Source organism: Ceratotherium simum, unplaced genomic scaffold, assembly GCF_057802395.1.
Source record: "Ceratotherium simum simum isolate JZ-2026a unplaced genomic scaffold, ASM5780239v1 HiC_scaffold_43, whole genome shotgun sequence".
Lineage (NCBI taxonomy): Eukaryota > Metazoa > Chordata > Mammalia > Perissodactyla > Rhinocerotidae > Ceratotherium > Ceratotherium simum.
Genome location: NW_028261259.1, coordinates 9,321,489 through 9,343,292, shown reverse-complemented (window position 1 = coordinate 9,343,292; position 21,804 = coordinate 9,321,489). Strand labels below are relative to the sequence as shown.

The window sequence follows — 21,804 nt, the reverse complement described above, 5'->3', positions numbered from 1 at the left end:
TTGCGGAAGGGAGTGGATAATCCAATCAGTGGATAATCCAGGGGAGAAATCCTGTCTCTTATCAATGGGATTTGAGAGATTCCTAAAGCTTTATATCTAAACACAAAAATGTTGGGTAATTGACACTGTCAGATACTGTTGGTAGATAAAAACATTTAATACAATTGTGTGGGGAGGTGGTATTTGCAGTTTCTATCAACATTTTAATATTTCCTTTTTGTTCCACTGGATACCTTCTGTAAAAATAGGAATGGAAGTTTATATGTCCAAAAATATCCATACAACTTATGGTTTAATAGGAAAAATTAGAGACTGTGTAAACGTTTATCAATAAAGAATGTCCACAATATTTATTAACAAGTCTCTAGAATATATCACACAGCCATTAAAAAGAATTTAGTATTTTGTGCATTTACATCTCAGGTAATTTCCAGTAAACTTGTTATTATTTCAACCGTCTTACTCTTTCCCTTCCCTTTGACCTGAATAATTAATGTTCCTTTACTCTCTTTACTTCACTGATGTTGATTTAACTCATTTATCATTCCATTATTTCCTCTATAAACTTATTGAAATCATATAAAAATCTTTGTTTAATTGCACTAATGTTTAAATCCTGAATCCTTAATACAGTCTAATATGAATAATTACTTTTACCTCCTCCTCCAAATGCTAATACCTTCAACACTTTCAATTCTATTTTTAAGCTTCCTGACATTTGTATTACTGTTTTCATGCATTTTATTCTATATATATTTTAATCCCTATGAGAGATTTCTAGAATTACTTCACAAAATAAAATTCATTTATATTTATTTATAAATTATCCTTTCCTTTCCTCTTCAGTCCTTCTTGCATTCCTGGTTTTTAACCTGGGATCATATTCCTTTGGATGTGATAACTCACTGCACTATTTTGTCTAATTCAATGCTGCTAACAATGAAAAGTTTCACTTTAAGTTTTTCTAGGACATCTATATTTGGGGCACTATTGCTGCTGGGTGTAGAATTCTGGTTTGACATGAGATGTCTTTTAGCATTTTAAAAATGCTGCTCTGTTGATGTCTATCTTATTTTCTTTATGGTTAGAAATCACCAATTGGATGTTTTATTGCTTATTTGGCCTCTATAGTCCCTAAAATCCTTTACATTAACTTTGGTTTTTAGACCAAGGTTTGGTTCATTAATATTCCCTGTGTAGTCACTCTGCTTAGAGAATCATGAATCAATTGAATCTGTGGATTGATGTCTTTCATCAACTTGGAACATGCTTGTGTATTTTCACTTCTGATATCTATTCCTCCCCACGTTCTGTCTACTCCCCTTGTAATCACAGTCCATGTGTCTTCTAATTCTCCCCTGAATTTTCCAATGTCATTGACCCTATGGTTTTCTTGGGAGATTTGCTCTTGAACCATCTTCCATTTTAGTTAACCAGCATTTTGCTGGAATCAATGCCTTCTTAACTCCTTAAATTCTTAATTTCAGTTCTAACATAAACACAATGCAACTAGAATTTTTTAAAAAAGAGATAGCAGAGCAGTTTGACAATAAGGAGAAAATGATTTCCATGTGATACAATAAAACTCAAATAGATAGGAGAAAATTATATATTGGATCATGTTAAGATATATGAGGAGCCAGTATTCATTAAAATTCACCAGTAAGACCCAGTGGGTGGCAAACCTGAGTATCTTGTTCTTTGTACTGATGTGGACTACATTTTGAAATGATAATAATTATATTTCTTGGGTTAAATAAAAATGTTATAAAATCGAGTTTCATCTGTTTGTATTTACTTTCTGTAATGTGTGTGCTGGAAAATTTAAATGACATAGGTCACGTTGTGATATCTCTGTTGGTCTTGGTGGGATAGAGCCATGATGTGATGGTTAACTTGAGGTGTCAACTTGACTAGACTCAGGGGTGCCCAGATAGACTGTGAAGCATTATTTCTGGGTGTGAGCTGAGGTCAGACCTCTTTTTTCCTACCAGTTCTGTGTCCTGGAAAAGCTGCTGTGCCTCTCAAGATCTCCCCAGTCTCCCAAGCTGCACAATGAAGATTGGGCTAAAAACAGCTTCCTAGGGACCTCATCAGGTGTATATGTGATAATACGTACAACACCTGTGGGCTGGTGTCACATGTGTCTAATGCACACACTTAGAGATGGATGAAGTACAAGGAGTAGGACATCACATAGAATACCAGTCAGAACTTCTCTAGGTCCCAGATGTGTGATATTTGGTAAGTCACTGCCGCTCTGAGCCTCATTTTCAGGTCTGCATCCTGAAGGGGCTGAAATTAGAGGAAATTCAGACATTGTGATCCACTGGCATTAAACCTTCCACGGCCCCTTGTTTTACTCAGAATCAGTCCCAAGAGCCTCATGTTGGCCTATGTGGTGGGAGCCTCCACAATGTTCCCAATGCTCCCTGCCTCCTGGAGTGCACATCCTTGTGTCACCACTAAGTGGTCAGTATCTGGCTTCTGAACAACAGAACACAGCCAAGGTGATGGGATGTCACTTCCAAGTTTTAATTACAAAACGTCTGTCACCTCCCAATTACTGGCTTAATTAGGTTCCCTACTTACCTTCCTCATTCTGTTTCCCTCTCTCTCTCTCTCTCTCTCTCTCACTCTTACTCTCGCTCTCACTCTCACTCTCTATCAAATCACCAGAACTGGGAGAGCAAGTGCTGATGTTTTCAGTTGCACTATGTAGAGGCTACATAGGAGAGAACTGAGGGAGTGTCCAGCCAACAGACAGACAGGAGCTCACACTCTCAGTCCAAATGGATCCTGACAAAAACCATGTGAGTGATCTTGGGTGGGAATCCTCCCCCACTTGAGACCTGTTGAGACCACAGCCCCTGCTTCACAGAGACTTTGAGGCAGAGGCACCCGGCTAAGCCATGCCTGATGCTTGGCTAACAGAAATTGTAAGATGTTATATATTTGTACTTTATAAGTGGCAGGTTTTGGAGTAACGTTGTCACAGAGGAACAGAAAGTAACAGTCTACCATGTCCCAGGATCCAGCCTGATCACCCTCCTCTCTTCACTCCTTTCTCTTCTCAGGCTCCCTCAAGCCACACTGGCCACATTTCTGACCTTCCCTGGTCAAACTCGCTTCTTCCTGTGAGTCTCTGCACCAGGGAACCTTCTCCTTGACACACTAACTGTTCCCAGACCTAGGGAGGGTGCTTACACTTGTCATTCTGGTCACAGCAAAGGTCTGAAATGCCTCAAGGAGGCCTTTCAGAACCTCCTAGCACAGTCTCTACCATCACAGGTCTCACATCCAGAAGAGCATTACATGATTTCCTCCTCCTTCCTCCCATTGAGATAAAATGAGTGCTTGAGGAAGGGCTGTCTGCTTCGGCTGAAGCAGAGGCAACTCCTTCTGGTTATACCAGGCACACGACTGTCTCTTCCAGGCCGAATTTTTCCCACCATGAGTCCACTGTTTAAGGAAACCATCATTCCCTCTCTTTCATGGGTCTTGTTTCCCCAAGAACACAGTGAACCATCCCCTCTCCCTCTGCTGCATCACCATAAACCCACAGCCAGAACATAAGCACCAGGTTAAAACACCACCAGATCCTGAATTCAGTCACTGCTGAGACCCTCCCATCAATGTTGTCATTCAATGGTGACTCCTGACGACACCTTTCCTCTGAGACCCACTCCCAGCCTGTCCTCAGCTTCTTACAGTAACACTGAGATTTCCTCAGAGTCTTCCCAACCTGGGCAAGAAAAATTCTGAAATGTTCTCTGTATTAATTTTCAGGGACTGGGGACATTGGTAGATGTAATTTGAGTGTGTATGTGCAGTAGTTTCTACGCAGGTATTCTATTTTTCAGACACAGATAAAATAGTGTGACTACTCAATGCACCAAGAAAATGGATAACTGTTCAAATTTTTTCATGATGTGAAGTCTTTAGAGAGTAAATGTCGTGGTTAAGAGCACAGACTATGGAGTTAACTCCTCATGTCCAAATTCCAGCTCAATCCCTTCCTAGATATTTGTATTGACCGAGTTATTTACCTGATTGGTGCCTCAGTTTTTTCATCTCTCAGTTGGCAATAATGATCAGCATAGCTACTTTGTAGGTTTATGGAGAGTATTAAAAGAGTTAATGTTTGAAAAACGCTTGGAACACCTAGTGTATTACCAGTGCTGTAGCTATATATTATAAATAAAATTTAGAAATTCTTCTGACACTGCCTGTGAGCCCCAGAGGGTGAGACTGTTGCCTGGATGTATGTAGAAAGCACTCCATGACAAACGATGAATAAATGAGTGAACAACATTGGCAAATGCATTACCTATGTCACCTTACAGGCATTCCCAAGCCAAACCACATGCAGACATTCCTGCTCTGTCCTGCATCACATTCCCTGGAGGAATCACTGAGGCTTCTTGGACCTGGTAACGGTGCCCACTAAAGGTTCTTTTCTGTCAGCAAACCCCAGTCTTTGTCCAATTGCTGCAGCTCACAGGCTCTGCGCTCTGATCCTTTTCTTCACTCGAGGGAGATGTGCCATCCCCAGAGCTGGGCCTGAACTTTGGAGAAAATGTTTCCCTGGCCTGGGGCAGGTAGAAGAGCGCAGGGACAGAGTGGGATTTGGGGAAAATCCTCCAGGTGTTGTCAGAAGGGATGGAGGCAGGGCATGTGTCAGCAAGGACTTGTCTGGTTGGTGGGCCTTGGTGGTTAAATAGTAGGGGGGCTGGGAAGTTTTGTAGGTTCTAGCATAATACAATCACTATGACGGTCATGAAATCAGAATCAGCCTAATTAAGTCCAAATTAACCCAATGTCAGCTGTTCCCTGACTGGCTCTCTAATCCAGTAGTGACTTATTTTAAGGGTTGTTCATGTTCTGTCATCTCCTTTTCATTGATTGGCTGGAGTAATTATTCTTTACATAGCCTGTGTATTTTTACATAGTAAAGAAAAAAGGAGTTTTAAAACAACCCTCCTTGGAAAAGTCTCCATAACATATTGAATTAATAACAGAAGCCATGACAAGAAATTCACCATATATCTGGATCTTTAGTCTCTGGTTTTAGATCTTCCTAACTGGTAAATTACCTTGACTTCTTACTTCTTTCTTGAGGTTAGTTCACTTAGGCCTAAGTAAGAATGCAACCTCATGCCATTTGAGAAGTAGTGGTGGGACTCTAGGAGGATGTGTGTTTCATTCTGTCAGTGTGGTGTGTGTGTGTGTGCATGTGCGTATGACAGTTTTTGTTGCATCTTGCAGTGTGGGCCAGTGTAGACTCCTTTTCTAGGGAAAAAATTTCCCTAACCACTTTCTCTGGGCTTTATTTTCGCTGATGGCTTCACTGGTGCTGTCCAATAGTAACATTAAGCACTCTATATTATGGAATTTAATATCTTTTTAGTAGCCAGATTTTAAAAAATGAAAACAAACAGGTGAAACTAACTTTAATAGTATATTTTAACCCACTATAACCAAGATATTATCATTTGTGGGTGCAGTCTATATAACATTAATAATAAGATGGTTTACATTTTTTTCCTGGGTTTCATAAATCCAGTGTATACTTCCTACTTACAGCACAATCTCCATTTTTAAGTTGAGTTTTTTCAGACATAGATTCTCTGTACTGAGATTTAATGTTCACAGTTGTCAAATAAGAGTCACATGTCTAAGTTGACCCAAACATATTTAAGAGTTTTACACTTGAAGATCATGTGAGATGAATCATGAGAAGTTCCTATTGAGATGGGTAACAAAGGAGTCATTGTGACGTTACAAGGGAAACACCCAGAGAATGGTGAGGGCAGATGGAGTGTGGAGTGGTCTGAGGAGGTGGTTGGAGGTGAGGCCACAGAGATATATGATGTAGATGACCTTTGCTCAGTGGTTCACAACTGAGGGGAAGGAGTAGAGAGAGCAATTTCTCTGTGAAACATCAGGCAAGTTAAGAGACCTCGAATATGTATGAAGGAAAAAGAAAAGTGGAGACTATTTGAAAGAAACTTTGTGAAAAATCAAGGAGTAAATATGCCAACATATGAAAAGGAAGTAAAATTTCCAGGCATTATGGATGCTTCCCAGTTGATGCAGATGATTTTGGATTTACAGTGGTACCAACATAATCACGTTGTATGCTTTTCTTAGCAGTTATCAGAAGACCAGCAGTAGTTAAGGTATCGCAGATAATAGGGATCTTTTGAGTTTCAGGTTTTACAAGGCAGATATTATGAGCAGTCAGGAATTTTGGATCATTCCAAGGGAATTATTGAGATTATTGACCATGGAATCCAGGAATGATAGAAAAAGGAGACGAGAAATTGAGGTAAGGATATGGAGACCTGGCATCACTTGCATCTTGAGGAACAGGTATCTGCTGTATGAGTGTTTGAGTAAAAACTGGAAATCAGGAATTTCTGGTGGGTGAATATGTTTTCTCAGTTATTTATTATTGAACAAGATCATTTGGGTTGATGGAAAATCTGGGATATGAGAGTGAGTCACTAGGAGTGGGGTGAATGATCATTTCACTACTGATTTAATCTCTAACGGAGCTATGAACACCAACTGGTCAATGGGTTAATCAAATGAATAATCATATAGTACAGAAGAATGGTAGGATTTGGGATTTAGAAAAAGACTGGAGACTGTGTGTCCTGACAGGGAACACCAGGGCTTTTGTGGTTGAGAGTGACAAGGACAAAAAGAGAATCAAGTCATACTCATAAAGGAGAATGTCTACAAGACGGAGGAGAAATGACCTGCAGTAGTCCTGAGTTTTGACCTCGAGCTTTCTGTTCTTGACCCAAATGTCTTTAATGATGTCCCAGGGCACAGGTCAGATAAATCCCCACAGGGGGAGAGGGAGGTTAGAAGTACAAGACATCTGAGATAACTGTCCTGAGAAGGCAGACTTCAATCATCACTCTGATCCACTTTCACAATTTATTTTTATAAGGTAAGAGGAAAAGAAGTAAGATGGTCAAATCATCACAGAGGAAGTGACATGATTGTGGAAACCAATCCAAACCAAAACCTGGTTTGAGCATCTCCATCCCTTTGAGGATGTCCAGTTACATATTCAAGAGGCCAGTTACTAGAATCACACCCCATCCTGGCAATGAGGTCAGATGCCTTGGAGCAGCCCCAACAACTCTGCTGGCAGAAGAGACTGCAAGGTCTGCAGGCCTGCAGAGTGCAGGAGAACTGTTAACTCCTTTGGACCTTGCCAAAGCCCTGCCGAATCTTGCACCCAGTTGCACAGGTGCATCCCTGCCAGCTGTGCCCACAGGTGGTCTGAACTCCAGTCCCATGCCCACCCCTGCCCGGTCTTCAGATTCGGCAGAGATGATCCCAGGTGCTGGTCTGTACATCCCACAGCTCCTTTGCAAACAACTTGTGGTGACTGAGGAGGATATCAGGAAACAGGAAGGGAAAGTGAAGACGGCAAGAGAGAGACTGGCGGTAGCACTGATGCAGAGACTCGCTATTTATTTATATTTTAAGGTCAACAGAGAGTTATGAAAGTCATGGGGTTCTTTAGAGTTTTGCCCTCACAGTCACAGAGAAAACCTACCTAGTCTGCATGGACTGTGATTTTTGTGTAATATTCCAATAGATCCTGACATAATATTTCACTAAAGAGCTGTTATATCTGTGTTCTCAAGTAAGATATTCACTTCTAGATCTCTATTTTTCTGTTTTCTGTTGCATGTTGATTGACAATTGCATATAATGAAATACCAGACTTTCCCTCATTGTTTAGATCTGTATGGTTGGAAATCTGACATGCCATTCGGGCATCTTGCTATCAAGAGAAAGACTGTTTTCACCGTCATGAATCTAACAATGAGCCACTGTGTGTTGGGATTTGTCTATTTGCTGATCAAGCCTGTTGGGTTATTCAAATCCTATTCATCATAACTGTCTCCTGGCTGACAAACTTATCAGCTTCTGAAAGCAACGTATTAAACAATAATGGAGTATGTTACTATTTATACCTTCTCTAAAAAATGAGTTATTTTTTCAATGAATCTCCTCTCCTCTATTCTTCGATGTAGTAATCATCTGGCGTTTTAGTTAAAATGTGTTTTTAATGTCTTGTTTTAAAACTAATACTAAATTAGACAGACTGTTTTTTCCTTTCCTCGTGACTCCTGTTATGTTTTCCTGGGTTCACATTCCTTATTCCTGATGCACATTCTTTACCGGTTCTTTCACTGCAGGCCTGTGGGAGGTCAACTTTTAGTCTGTTTGTAGGTCCGATAACGTCTTTCTCTCTTTGACACACAGTTTGAATAGGTGTTTAATTTAGCTTTGGAGTAATTTTTTTCCTTCTTTGTCAAGTTATTTACTATTTCTGAGCCTCAATATCTTTAGCTTAAAATGGGAATAAAACCCTAAAAATGGTGACTGTAACTGAGATAATACACGCAGAGCTTGCCAGTCATGTTGCTTAGCAGAAATTAAATAGTGAATAATGATAACTACTATTAATCATTATAATGATATTATTATAATAATGTAATATATAATAGTATATTAATGTATAATAATAATTATACATTAATTTATAATTATAATGTACAGTGTATAATGTATGCAATGTATAATAATATTAATCACTAGAATCTTCAGAGTGTGCATTCTCAGAGAATCACTGCTTAAGATTGAGAATGTGAAGCTCACACACAAAAATTCTGAGAGTGCCATGACTGTGACTTTAATTCTCAGTCCTTGGGTGTCTTCAGCTGTGGTCGTCTGCACAGTGTGTACAGATAATGTAATCTGTTCCCACAGACCCACTGCAGAACAGTGCAGCCTGCCTCATGCCTGGGATGCTCTGGGCTGCTTGTTGGGGAGCCTCTGCTGTGAGGCTAGTTGGACTCTGTACAGAGAAAGATGAAAAAAGACTCTTTCTTTTCCCTCAGATTTCTCCCCCCGAGTTTTATTCACTTTTACATCCAGAGCAGATACTCTCTTCCCAGAGCCTTGGTGTTACTCTGGGATTCAGGCTTACCAGACACCTAGTCATTTCAGCTCTCAAGTCCCAAGGTGACTGCAGAGTCATGTCTCACCCACTCCTCCCATCTTGGCCTGTTTCCCGTCATGGAGGACCCATGAGTGGGGAGAGGAGCCATCGAGGGAGATTGATCTGGAAGTCCTGGTGAATTTGAGCTTCAGAGAATGAAGCAGAAAAGGGGAACGTGAGACTGCCAGGGCTTCAGTGGGGGAGGAATATGGAGGAACTGAGAGGGGTGTGATGGCTGCACAGAGTCAAGGGGAGGGATGTTCCAAACTTTCCTAAGAAGGGAATCCTTGCACTGAAGTGGGGATTCGATTTTACATGATGGCAATGTCTGTGCTGGTTTCACCAATTCTGGTGTCCCTGAGGGATGAACTGGTGTGACACCACAGGACAGTAGTTGCAGTCACTTTCAGGACTTAAGGAAGGTGAAACCTTTCAGCTTAGTCCCCTGTGAGCCAGTCAGGGGCCAAGTCTAGAAAGGCTCGGAGCCTGTGTCCGTCCAATGTGGTTTCGTTCTGTTCCAGCCAAGCTCCTCTGGACACCAGCTGGGAAAAGGGGACCTCAGATCCAGTCAGATCTAGTCATCGCAGCGTCCGTAGTTCACCATGAGGCAGGTAATAGCCCAGGCATCGTCACTGGACCTCATAGTCGCCCTCCTTCCTCTGCTGGCAGACAGTGACTTGTGAGGTGAGGAGAGCGCATCACAATGGTCCAGTCAGCTGCCCAGTATGGGAGACTCCAGGGGAAGGAGATGCCAAAGCCACAGAGACCCGATGCCTCCTGTGTCTCCCTCTTCCTTTTGTCTACTTAATTTTCACCCTCAGTCATTCTTTTCCTTCCCCTTTCCCTTTTTTGGCTCTCTCTCCCTCTCTTTCCCCTACATGTTCTAGCTTAATTGAGGCATTAACGACATACAGTAAACTGCATACATTTAAAGTGAACAGTTTCATACATTTTGATTATAACTTATTGAACCATCACCACAATCAAGAAAAGGAACGCCCATCCTCCCCAAATTTCATCATGCTCATTTTAATTCCTCCTTCCCTGCCGTTTGCAAACACATTCTCATTCCCAGGCAACCAGTGATCCAGTATATGTCCCTATAGATTTTCCTGTATTTTCCAAGAATTTTTATAAATGGGATCACATACTATGCAATCATTTTTTACTGGCTTCTTTCACTCAGCATAATTTTTCTGAGATTCATGCTTGTCATTGCATGTACTATGAATTCATTCCTATCCCCAACCCTTCCCTGGCAGCACTGTACACACGCCCAAGCGCTTCCCAGGTTGGCGTGAGAGCCAACAGTACTGCTGCATCCCCAAAAGTAGGAATGTGCCTTGGTGCAACACTGGGAGGGGTTGGCAGCAGCCCTGGACCCGCACATGAATGCTTTCCTGGATGGCTGGAAAGCCCACCGTGCCACTGGAGTCCCAATGATCGGCCAATGCTCAGACCCGTGAACAAGGCCCACCCACCAAGCACAGAGGCTGGCATGAGCATAAGAAAAGGCAGCAGCAGATATATGTGCACATGCAAATGCTTTTCCAAGATGGCACAAACACCCATAGTAGTGCTGTCGTCACACAACTGGGTATGTGCCTCGGTGTGGCAGCAGCTCTGAGCCCAGTGTGAATGCTTTTCCAGGTGGTTGGAACACCCACTGTACCCACACAACTTCCAGCATATGGGGTGGGATCAGAAACACAGCTCTTGCTTCCCCCACAGCAGTAGCAGGTGGAATCTGTGACCTGATACTACCACAAATACGCAGGCAAAAGATTAGTTCATCAAACACCATAAGAAACTACAGTAACAATTCAGAGCAGAAGGAAATGACAAATTTCCAGAAACCAACCTTGAAGTCACAGAAATTTACAATCTAAATGACAGAGGATCCAAAATAACTGTCATAAAGAAACTCACCAAGTTACAAGAATGTTCAGACAGTTCAATGAACTCAGGAATAAAATTAATGAGGAAAAGGAATACTTCATCAAAGAGACTGAAACTATTAAAAAAAAAGCAGAAATTCTGGATATGAAGCACATAATTAATGAAATAAAAAAGAATCTAGGATCTTTAAAAAATAGAGCTGATATTATGGATGAAAGAATTAGTGATTTAGAGGATAGAAATATAGAAATGCTTCCAGTGGATGAGGAGAGAGAACTCAGATTTTTAAAAAGTGAAGGAATTCTTGGAGAAATATATGACTCAATTATAAAAGCAACCTAAGAATTATAGGTGTTCCAGAAGGAGAAAAGAGGGAGAAAGGAGCAGAGAGCTTGTTCAAAGAAATAAGAGCTGAGAACTTCCCAAACCTGGGCAAGAACCAGAGTTATAAATACACGAAGCCAACAGAACGCCTAATTACATCAATGCTAAAAGACCTTCTCCAAGGCATATAATAGTAAAAATGGCAAAAGCCAATGACAAAGAAAAAATATTAAGGGCAGCAAGACAGAAGAAAATAATCTAGAAAGGAACCCCTATCAGGCTTTCAGCATATTTCTTGACAGAAACTTTACAGGCAAGGAAAGGATGGAATGATATATTAAAAATACTGAAAGACAAAAACTTTCAGCCAAGAATACTCTATCCAGTGAAATGATCCTTATGATACAATGGAGAAATAAAAGTTTTCCCAGATAAAAAAAGGCTGAGGGAGTTCATCGCCACTAGAACTCCCATACAAGCAATGATCAAGAACGCCCTCCTCATACCTGAAACAAAAAGAAAGCAAATGTCTACAAATCGTTGAGCAAAGAGATAAATAGACAGACAAAATCAAAAAGCTACAGCTCTGTTTCACAACAGGGTAGCAAATACTTAATTATAACTTAAAACAAGAAGGGAAGGAAAGCATCAAAAGTAACTATAAACACTTCAAGTTAGTCACAAACGCACAACACAAAAATGAATAACTTGTGACAACAATAACTCAGAAGGAGAAGAGGAAAGGGATGGAACCTGCTTAGATTAATGGAGATAAGAGGCTATCAGAAGATGGACTATCTCATCTATGAGATCTTCATACAAACCTCACAGTAACCAGCAAACAAAAAATCAGAGCAGAGCCATAGATCATAAAAAAAGAGAAACGTCCACAGAAAAACCCCAAAATGAAATGGTAGTCAGAAACACAAAGGAAGGGGAATAATGGAAATATAGGTTAGGTGGGATTAAGCACTCATGTATCAATAATCACTCTAAATGTAAATCGATTGAATTCTCCAAGGAACAGACACAGAGTGGTGGGGTGGATTAGAAAACAAGACCCAACAATATGCTGCCTCCAGGAAACACATCTCAGCTCTAAAAACAAACAGGCTCAGAATGAAGGGATGGGAGACAATACTCCAAGCAAATGGCAAATAAAAGAAAGTAGGTGTTGCCATACTTATATCAGACAAAGCAGACTTCAAGATAAAAAAGACTATGAGAGACAAAGAGTGGCAGTACATAATGATAAAGGGGACTTTCCATCAAGAGGACATAATACTTATAAAGATATATGCACCTAACACAGTAGCACAAAGGAATATAAAGCAACTATTAATAGACCTAAAGGGAGAAATTAACAGCAACACAATAATAGCAGGGGACCTGACCACCCCACTTACATCCATGGATAGATCATGCAGAGAAAGGCAACAAGTAAATAGTGGAATTAAATGAAACATATGATCAGATGAACTTAATCGATATATGTAGAGCATACCCTCCCAAAACAGCAGAATACACATTCTTCTTAAGTGCACATGGAACATTCTCAAAGATAGACCATATGTTGTGAAACAAGGCAAGCCTGAATAAATTTAAGATTGAAATCATATCAAGCTTCTTTTCTGACCACAATGCTATGACACTAGAAATCAACTACAAGAAAAGGGATGGGGTAGTCACAAATATGTGGAGACTAAAGAACACACGATTGAGGAACCATTGGATCAATGAACAAATCAAAGGAGAAATCAAAAAATACCTGAAGACAAATGACAATGAAAAGACAACAGAACAACTCTTATGGGATGCAGTTCTAAGAAGGAAATTCATAGCAATACAAGCGCACCTCAACAAAGAAGAAAAATACCAAATAAGTAACCTTAAACTACACCTAATAGAACCAGAAAATGAAGAACAAATGAAGCCCAAAGTCAGCAGAATGAGGGAAATAATAAAAATTAGAGCAGAAATAAATGAAATAGAGACTAAAAAAACAGTAGAAAGGATCAATGAAACAAAGAGCTGGTTCTTTGAGAAGACTGAAACAAAATTGACAGACCCTTAGCCAGACTCACTAAGAAAAAAAGAGAGAAGGCTCAAAGACATAAAATTAGAAATGAAAGAGGAGAAATTACAACAGATATCACAGAAATCAAAAGGACAATCAGAGAATGCACTGAACAACTTAACATGCCACCAAATAGGATAACCTAAAAGAAATAGATAAATTCTTAGATTCCTACAACCTCCCAAAGCTGAATCAAGAAGAAATAGAGTAAATGAACAGACCAATCACAAGTAAAGAGATCAAAATGCTCATCAAAAACCTCCCAAAAAACAAAAGTCCAGGACCAGATGGCTTCTCTGGAGAATTCTACCAAATATTCAAACAAGATTTAATACCTATGCTTCTCAAACTATTCTAAACAGTTGAAGAAATGGATCACTTCCTAATTCATTCTATGAGGCCAACATCACCCTGACAGCAAAAGCAGATAAGGACAGCACAAAGAAGGAATATTACAGGCCAACATCACTGATGAACACAGATGCAAAAATCCTCAACTAAATATCAGCAAATCGAACACAGCAATGTATTAAAAGGATTATATACAATGATCAAGTGGAATTTATACCAGGGATGCCGGGATGGTTAAACATCCGCAAATCAATCAATGTGATGCACCACATTTACAAAATGAGGAATAAAAGTCACATGATCCTCTCCACAGATGCAGAGAAAGGATTTGACAAGATCCAACATCCATTTATGATAATAACTCTCAATAAAATGGGTATAGAAGGAAAGTACCTCAACACAATAAAGGCCATATATCACAAACCCACAGCCAACATCATACTTAATGGTGAAAAACTTAAAGCCACTCCCCTGATAACAGGAAGAAGACAAATGTGCCCATTATCGCCACTCCCATTCAACATAGTACTGGATGTTTTGGCCAGAGCAATTAGGCCAGAAAAAGAAATAAAAGGAATCCAAATTGTAAAGGAAGAAATGAAACTCTTGCTGTTTGCAGATGACATGATTGTAAATATAGAAAACCCTAAAGAATCCATCAGAAAACTATTAGAATAATCAACAACTACAGCAAAGTTGCAGCGTACAAAATCAACTTACCAAATCATTTGCAATTCTATACTCTAATCATGAACTAACAGAAAGAGAACTCAAGAATACAATCCCATTTACAATTGCACCAAAAAGAAAAAAGTCTCTAGGGATAAATTTAACCAAAGAGGTTAAAGACCTATACAATGAAAACTATAAGACATTATTGAAAGAAATCAATGATGACCTGAAGTAATGGGAAGATATTCCATGCACATGGATTGGAAGAATAAACACAGTTAAAATGTTCATATTACCTAAAGTAATCTACAGATTCAATGCAATCCCAATCAGAATCCCAATGACCTTCTTCATAGAAATAGAACACAGAATCCTAAAATATATATGGAATAACAAAAGACCTCGAACAGCCAAAGCAATCCTGAAAAGAAAGAACAAAGCTGGAGGCATCACAATCCTAACTTGAAAATATATTACATAGCTATAGTAATCAAAATGGCATGGTACTGGCACAAAAGCAGACTCATAGATCAATGGAACAGAACTCAAAGCCCAGAAAGAAAACCACACATCTGTGGTCAGTTAATCTCTGACGAAGGAGCCAAGATCATACAATGAAGAAAGGAAAGTCTCTTCAATAAATGCTGTTGGGAAAACTGGACAGCCACATGCAAAACAATGAAAGTAGATCGTTATCTTCCACCATACACAAAAATTAACTCGAAATGGATAAAAGACTTGAATCTAACACTTGAAACCATAAAACTCCTGGAAGAAAATATACACAGTACAGTCTTTGACATCAGTCTTAGCAGCACCCTTCCCAATACCATGTCTACTCAGGCAAGGGAAAGAAAAGAAAAAATATACAAATGGGACTACATGAGACTAAAAGGCTTCTGCAAGGCAAAGGAAACGATGAACAAAACGAAAAGACAGGGCCGGTCCCATGGCTTAGTGGTTAAGTGTGCGCACTCCGCTACTGGCGTTCCAGGTTCGGATCCCGGACGCGCATAGATGCACTGCTTGTCCGGCCATGCTGAGGCTGCGTCCCACATACAGCAACTAGAAGGATCTGCAATTATGACATACACCCATCAACTAGGACTTTGGGGGACAAAAAGGAGGAGGACAGGCAATAGATGTTAGCTCAGAGCCGGTCTTCCTCAGAAAAAAAGAGGAGGATTGGCACGGATGTTAGCTCAGGGCTGATCTTCCTCACAAAAAAAAAAAAAAGGAAAAGAAAACCCACCAACTGGGAGGGAATATTTGCAAATCACATATCTGACAAGGGATTAATCTCCAAAATATATAAACAACTCATACAACCCAACAACAAACAAACAGACAATCCAATCTAAAAATGGGCAGAGGATATGAACAGACATTTTTCCAAATAAGATATACAGAAGGCCAACAGACACATGAAAAGATGTATAACATCACTAATTATTAGGGATATTCATATCAAAACTACAATGAGAGATCACCTTACACCTATCAGAATGGCTATAATTCCCAGACAAAAAATAACAAATGTTGGAGAGGATAAGGAGAAAAGGGCACCCTCACACACTGCTGGTGGGAATGCAAACTGGTGCAGCTGCCAGGGAAAACAGTATGGAGATTTCTCAAAAAATTAAAAATAGAAATACCATACTTTTCAGCTATACCACTACTGGGTATTTATCCAAAGAAATTGAAATCAACAATTCAAAGAGATTTATGCACCCCTGTGTTCACTGAGGCATTATTCACAATAGCCGAGACATGGAAGCAACCCAAGTGCCCTGCTACAGATGAATGGATAAAGAAGATGTGGTATGTGTTACATACAATGGAATACTACTTAGCCAGAAACAAAAGACAAGATCGTCCTGTTTGCAACAACCTGGATGGACCTGGAGGGTAAGATGTTAAATGAAATAAGCCAGACAAAGACAAATATGCATTATTTCACTCACATGTACAAGATAAACATACACAGGGATAAAGAGAACAGATTAATGGTTACCAGAGGGGATGGGGGCTGGGGGTTGAGTGAAAGAGTTAAAGGGGCACATATGCATGGTGATGGATAAAAGTTAGACTACTGGTGGTGAGCACGATGCAGTCTATACAGAAATTCACAAATAATAATGAACACCCGAAATTACACAATGTTAAAACCCTTTATAATTTCAATAAAATAATTAAAAAAGAAAAAAATAATAATTCATTCTTTTTTATGGTTATATAGTATTCCACTGTGGGGAAATACCACACTTTGTGTATCCGTTCACCAGTAGATGGACATTTGGGTTGTTTTCCGTTTTTGTATACTATAAATAGGTTGTTATCAGCATGTGTGTAAAGTCTGTGTATAGACCTACAGGTTTATTTCCCTTGGATGGATTCCTAGGGGAGGAATTGCTGGGTAGACGTATGTAATTATTAAATACGCATTCAAGCTATTTTTCACCAGCACTCAATGAGAGTTTCAGTGACTTGACATCTTCAACAACACTTGCTATAGTCAGTCTTTTTAATTTTAGCCATTCTCAAGTGTGGTGGAATCTCATGATGACTGTCACTTTCATTTACCCAATGACTCATGTTGTGAAGGAGAAGGCAAGCCACACACAGACTGGGAGAAAACATCTGCAAAACATATCCCTAGAAAAGGACGTGTATTTATAATATATAAAGAGCTCTTACAACCCAATAGTAAGAAGACAAGCAACACGTCATGGCTTACCAGGAGACAGCAGATCAGGCCTGTGATGAGCACCAGGAGTCCCGCCAAGCAGATGAGGATGAGGGCCCAGAAGGGGAGGTCTGGGGAGACAAGTGCTGGGGTGAGCCACTTCCTGTCATCGCCCCAGGGCTCCTGCTGACCCCACTGTGCCTCAACCATCCTTGACAAGGGTTGGCCAACTTTCCTCTTCATCCAAGACCCTGTGTGCACGGTTCTCTTCGATGAGGCACAGCATCAAGATTCTCGCCACCTTCCGTGGGCTGGGGCTTCCTGCAGGTTTACCAGGCTTCTCAGTCAAGGTGTCATCTCTGTTGGGAGAATATTATGGAAGTGAATCAAATGGAGAATGCATGTGAGTGTGGTTCACTCTTTTTAATAGAACTTTTTAGACACAGAGAAATAAAGGGAACAGTCTCATAAACATCCATCATCTAATTTAACCATGTATATTCCATCCAATTAAAATAACATTTTATCAATGTATAAATTATTTACACTTGCCAACCTTGATTCATCCCATGTTTTCAATGAAATATTAAAGTCAGGTAGACATCATGTTTCACCCCATTTTAGTTTCCATCTCTAAAACGTGAGCACACATTCCTACAAAATCCAAGGCCATTATCACAGAACAAAAGTGTAATAAATTAAACCAAATTCATACCTCTGGGCACAGAGGACTGAATTTGAGCTGGACTTTCTTATGACGGCTGGGGGGAGAATGGGTCATCACAGTTGGCAAGCCTATGGGATCTCTCTAAATTTGTAAATTCCCACTCAAATGTGTTCTTCCCAGCCTAGAAACACATTCATCCCCTTCTCCTTTGTCTATTTGCTTAATATTCATTTTCTAGGATTAACCTACAATGTAATATCCTGCAGGAAGTCTTCTCTGATTTCCGCCTGCAAGTATGAGTTTGTTCACATCAATTAATTGATAAGTTTCAATTCTCTATTCTTGTTATTGCCAGCTACAACATAAACTTCAGGAGGGTAGGACACACAGCACCCAGTGGGCTTGGTGGGAGGGTGCATGTCCCCCTTCTTGTACCCTTATCCAGACAACATCTTACAGGTGTGCTGTCTGATATGGAGCAGCAACAAGTCTCTTTTTGAATTAAAATTAATTTTAGTTAAATAAAATAAAAATTCTGGTACCTCAGTAACATTAAAACTCAGTAACAATAAAGACCAGTCCCAATACCATCCTTCGAGCACTCAACAGCCACATGCGGCTATGCACTGGACAGCACAGATATAGAACATTCCACCACTGCAGAAAGTTCTAGCGCATTGGTGCTCATCTAGAGCGGGACTTGGCAAACTATAGCCTGTGGATCAGAAACCACATGACGCCCAAACCTGTAAGTCTGCTTCACACACAGCTGGAGGCCCTCACTGACCATCTGGCCCAGTGGGTTTCAGTGCAGAGATGAGGAAACAAAAGTCCAGAGAGGGGAGGTGACTTGTATGAGGTCACAGAGCTGTCTAGGAGAAGGTGAGGGCCTCCTACATTACACTGGTGTCCTTTTCTCTCTCTCAATGGTGGGTAAAGACTGGGGGACTATGCCACCTTCTGCCAGCCTGAGAAAGTTCAATGCTCTCTCAGCCCCAGGCATCCAGAGTCCCCAGAAAGGCCTCACTTCCTTTCCCAATGACCAGGGAGCCTTACCATCCCCAAGGACACTCTTCCTGTCCAGGGTCAAGTTCTGCAGCTGGGTACCATTCTGGGTCAGCCGCAGGAATTCCTCATAGATGGCAACTCTGTCCAGTCTCTGTGCCAAAGCGGCAAGGTACACAGGGAGTCCACTCCAGTGTGGTTACTGTGGGGGACAGACCTGGAACGGCACAAATATGAACAAGGGTGTCTAGAATTCTACCCTGATTCTAGATTCCCTGCTTCTGGGTCCTGTTCAAGAGAACTTTCTGCAATAATGTAAACATTTGTCTGCACTACCAAATACACTCATTATTAGCCCCATGTTGTTATCGAGCACTTAAAATGTGGCTAGTGCGTGTGAGTGAGGAACTGAATTTTTCATGTAATTTCATTTCAAGTAATTAATTTATAAATAAATAACCATAGGGAGAACATTTTTGAAACTTTGGAGTAAGGACTTCTGCAAATGCATAAAAACAATGAGAACACTGGTAAAAATGGTCGAAATCAACTTTTCAGAAGTCTAGAAATTAATCAAAGGCTTGTAAGAATCTGAGGAGGGTTTAGTGAAGACACACGGTGGAATCTTGATAAAGGGAGCAAACTTCGTGGCACTATAACTTGCACTATTCCCATCTTGCTCTCACAATATCCTCCATAACTTTGAAAACCATCAGTCTCAGATCCATGGTAGCTGAGACAACCAGCAGACCAGCAGCCATAATGGGTTTGGGGCTCTGAAAAGACCCATCCCCATCGAACTGTCACTAGCTGACCTACCTGGCAGCTCCCCGAAAAAGCCCCATGTTCAGGGCTTTTCGTTACTTGACTCAGAGCTTGCCCAAGGTGGAAAGTCTGTCCCCAAGGCACTTGCTAAAAACAATCAGCGCTAATTGTTTTCTATTATAGTTGCCGGAGGGAGTGATACCAGCCAAGGCAGGCAAGAGGTGAGCCAACAACTTAGAATAATAATTGGGGGAATGAGATCTCCACAGGGGGCTTTGAAAAGCTCCAGGGTATTTGTGGGCATCTGGAAGGCCACAAGGGCTCAGGGATATGGCACGCCCAGGAAAGACTTGAGAACATCTGAATCTCTCACCTCTAGTTGGACCGGTGGCTTAATATCTGAAAACTGATTATGTAATACACCATATTAATAGAATAACGACGAATACCACATAATCTCGACCATATACATAGAAAAGAATTTCACAAAATACAACGCCCTTCATGTCTAAAAAAGAAAACACTCAAAAAATTAGGAATAGAAAAAACTTTCCCAACCTATAAATAGCTTCGATGAAAAACCCACAGCTAACACCATATTCAATGCTGAAAGACTGAAAATTTCCCCCTAAGACCAGGGACAAGGCCATGATGTCTTCCCTCATGTGATATGTTAATCACAGGTACTAGAGTTTCTAATGAGGGCAATTTTGCAAGAAAAAGGAATAAAAGAAACCCAGATTGGAACAGAAGAGGTAAAACTATTTGTTTTGCAGAGGAGAAGATATTGTATATAGAAAAACCTAAAAAATACACCCACCCCACACACAAAATGTGAATCGTATCCCACCCGGTGTATAAAAAATTTAAATTGCCCCATGTGGTTAGTGGCTCCTCTATTGGAGAGCACAGTTAGACTGCTGATATTTGTTCAAAGTCTCCAGAAGAGGAGGAGGAAGAGGATGCAGGAGGTTGGTGGCCCCAAATGTTAATGCTTTTCTCAATCCCCGAAAACCTATGGAAGGAGATGGTAGGATTCGCTGACAGGGATGTGGGGGAGAATGGGCACCATGTCAGTGACTTCCAGATCAAGGATGTGTCACGGGAGCTCAGAGCCATCAGCCACCAGCTCAGCCAATGCTTCCGATCTCCTCAACCTACATCAAGTCGGTGACCAGGCAGGAGTGGAATATGTCTCACAGCTGGCTGCCTCTGTAGAGCTTGGTGACCTAGAACAAACGCGAGGGAGAGTGGGTGAGATGGAGGTCTCCTGGGGATGCGAGGCACCACTGGAGCCGGTGAAAGATCACAGACTTTGGGGCAAGGGAGACCTGACTTCAAATCCTGGCTCTGCCCCTAAATCATTGTGTGACCTTAGACACAATACTCCCCTTTCTGAGCTTCAGTTTACCCATGTGAGAAATGGGGAAGGCAGCTAGGACATCACCTCTGGAAACTGAGAGAACCCAGACACGCAGGGAATGTGAAGGATTGAAACAACCATGTAACAGATGTAAGTCAGGCAGAGGAATGAGGGTGCCTTCAGGGCAAGGAGAGACGGGACAGGGGAGACCCCACCTGCTCCTGGGTGTCCCTCAGCAGGGCGGTGTACTCCGAGGATGTGGGCTCCGGTTTGCTGAGGTTCCAGCTGATGCTGTGGAAATGCAGCTGGTGCTCTCTCTGCATGCATAAACTCCAGGGTGCAGAGCCTGGAGCCACCGAGAGGAAGAGCAGACACGTGGAGACTCTCAGCTCCCAGCACAGAGGCATGGTGACCCACGGGGTCACGGTGGTGCGTGCAGACAGCGTCCGCACAGGTGGCTCCCCCATCCTTCACAGGCCTGGGGAGAGAGGTACATGGGGAATCTAGAGGGAGGTCCTGAAACCTCTGGGGTGGGGGCCAGAACAGGAAGGAGGAAATGGGAGGACAGTGGGGAGACTGAGAGAGGGGTGGTCACAAAAGTGGTCATTTGGGGCAAATGCTCAGGGGAGGGTCTTACCTGAGGGAGACCAGTCTGCAACTCAAGGAGAAGAGGCCCAGGCTGCTCTTCTTGAACAAGGATCCAGCTGCGGAGGAAGGAGGAGGAGAAGGAGCAGGAGGGACAGGGGTTGGGGGAGGGGCTGGGTGGGATTTAACCCACCAGGAGCTGCTGGGACCAGGGTCTCCCCAGGCTCTGCAGGACCCTCTCAGTGGAGTTGAACGTGGCTGAGCCGTTGCTCCTGTCTGATGAATACCAGAGGGTGGAGATGGGGAAGGTGACTGTGAGGGTCTTCATGTTGTGCCCCAAAGCTGCAAGACGAGAGGGAGAGTGATGACCATC

At 41.5% G+C, this 21,804-nt stretch overlaps 1 long non-coding RNA gene across 3 annotated transcripts; it reads right to left on the bottom strand.

The window, feature by feature from the left end:
* Window positions 1-29: 29 nt before the first annotated feature.
* LOC147911574 (uncharacterized) lies at window positions 30-20,748 on the bottom strand. 3 transcript variants are annotated; one of them, XR_015551015.1, is made up of 5 exons: window positions 20,645-20,748; window positions 18,770-18,935; window positions 17,098-17,405; window positions 2,206-2,295; window positions 30-96 (listed from the first exon to the last, which is right to left on the bottom strand). It is a non-coding gene; the product is annotated as an uncharacterized LOC147911574 (long non-coding RNA). The 3 variants fall into 3 exon arrangements; XR_015551014.1 differs by having other exon boundaries at window positions 40-96; window positions 2,120-2,295; XR_015551013.1 differs by lacking the exon at window positions 30-96 and having other exon boundaries at window positions 1,817-2,295.
* Window positions 20,749-21,804: the final 1,056 nt, after the last annotated feature.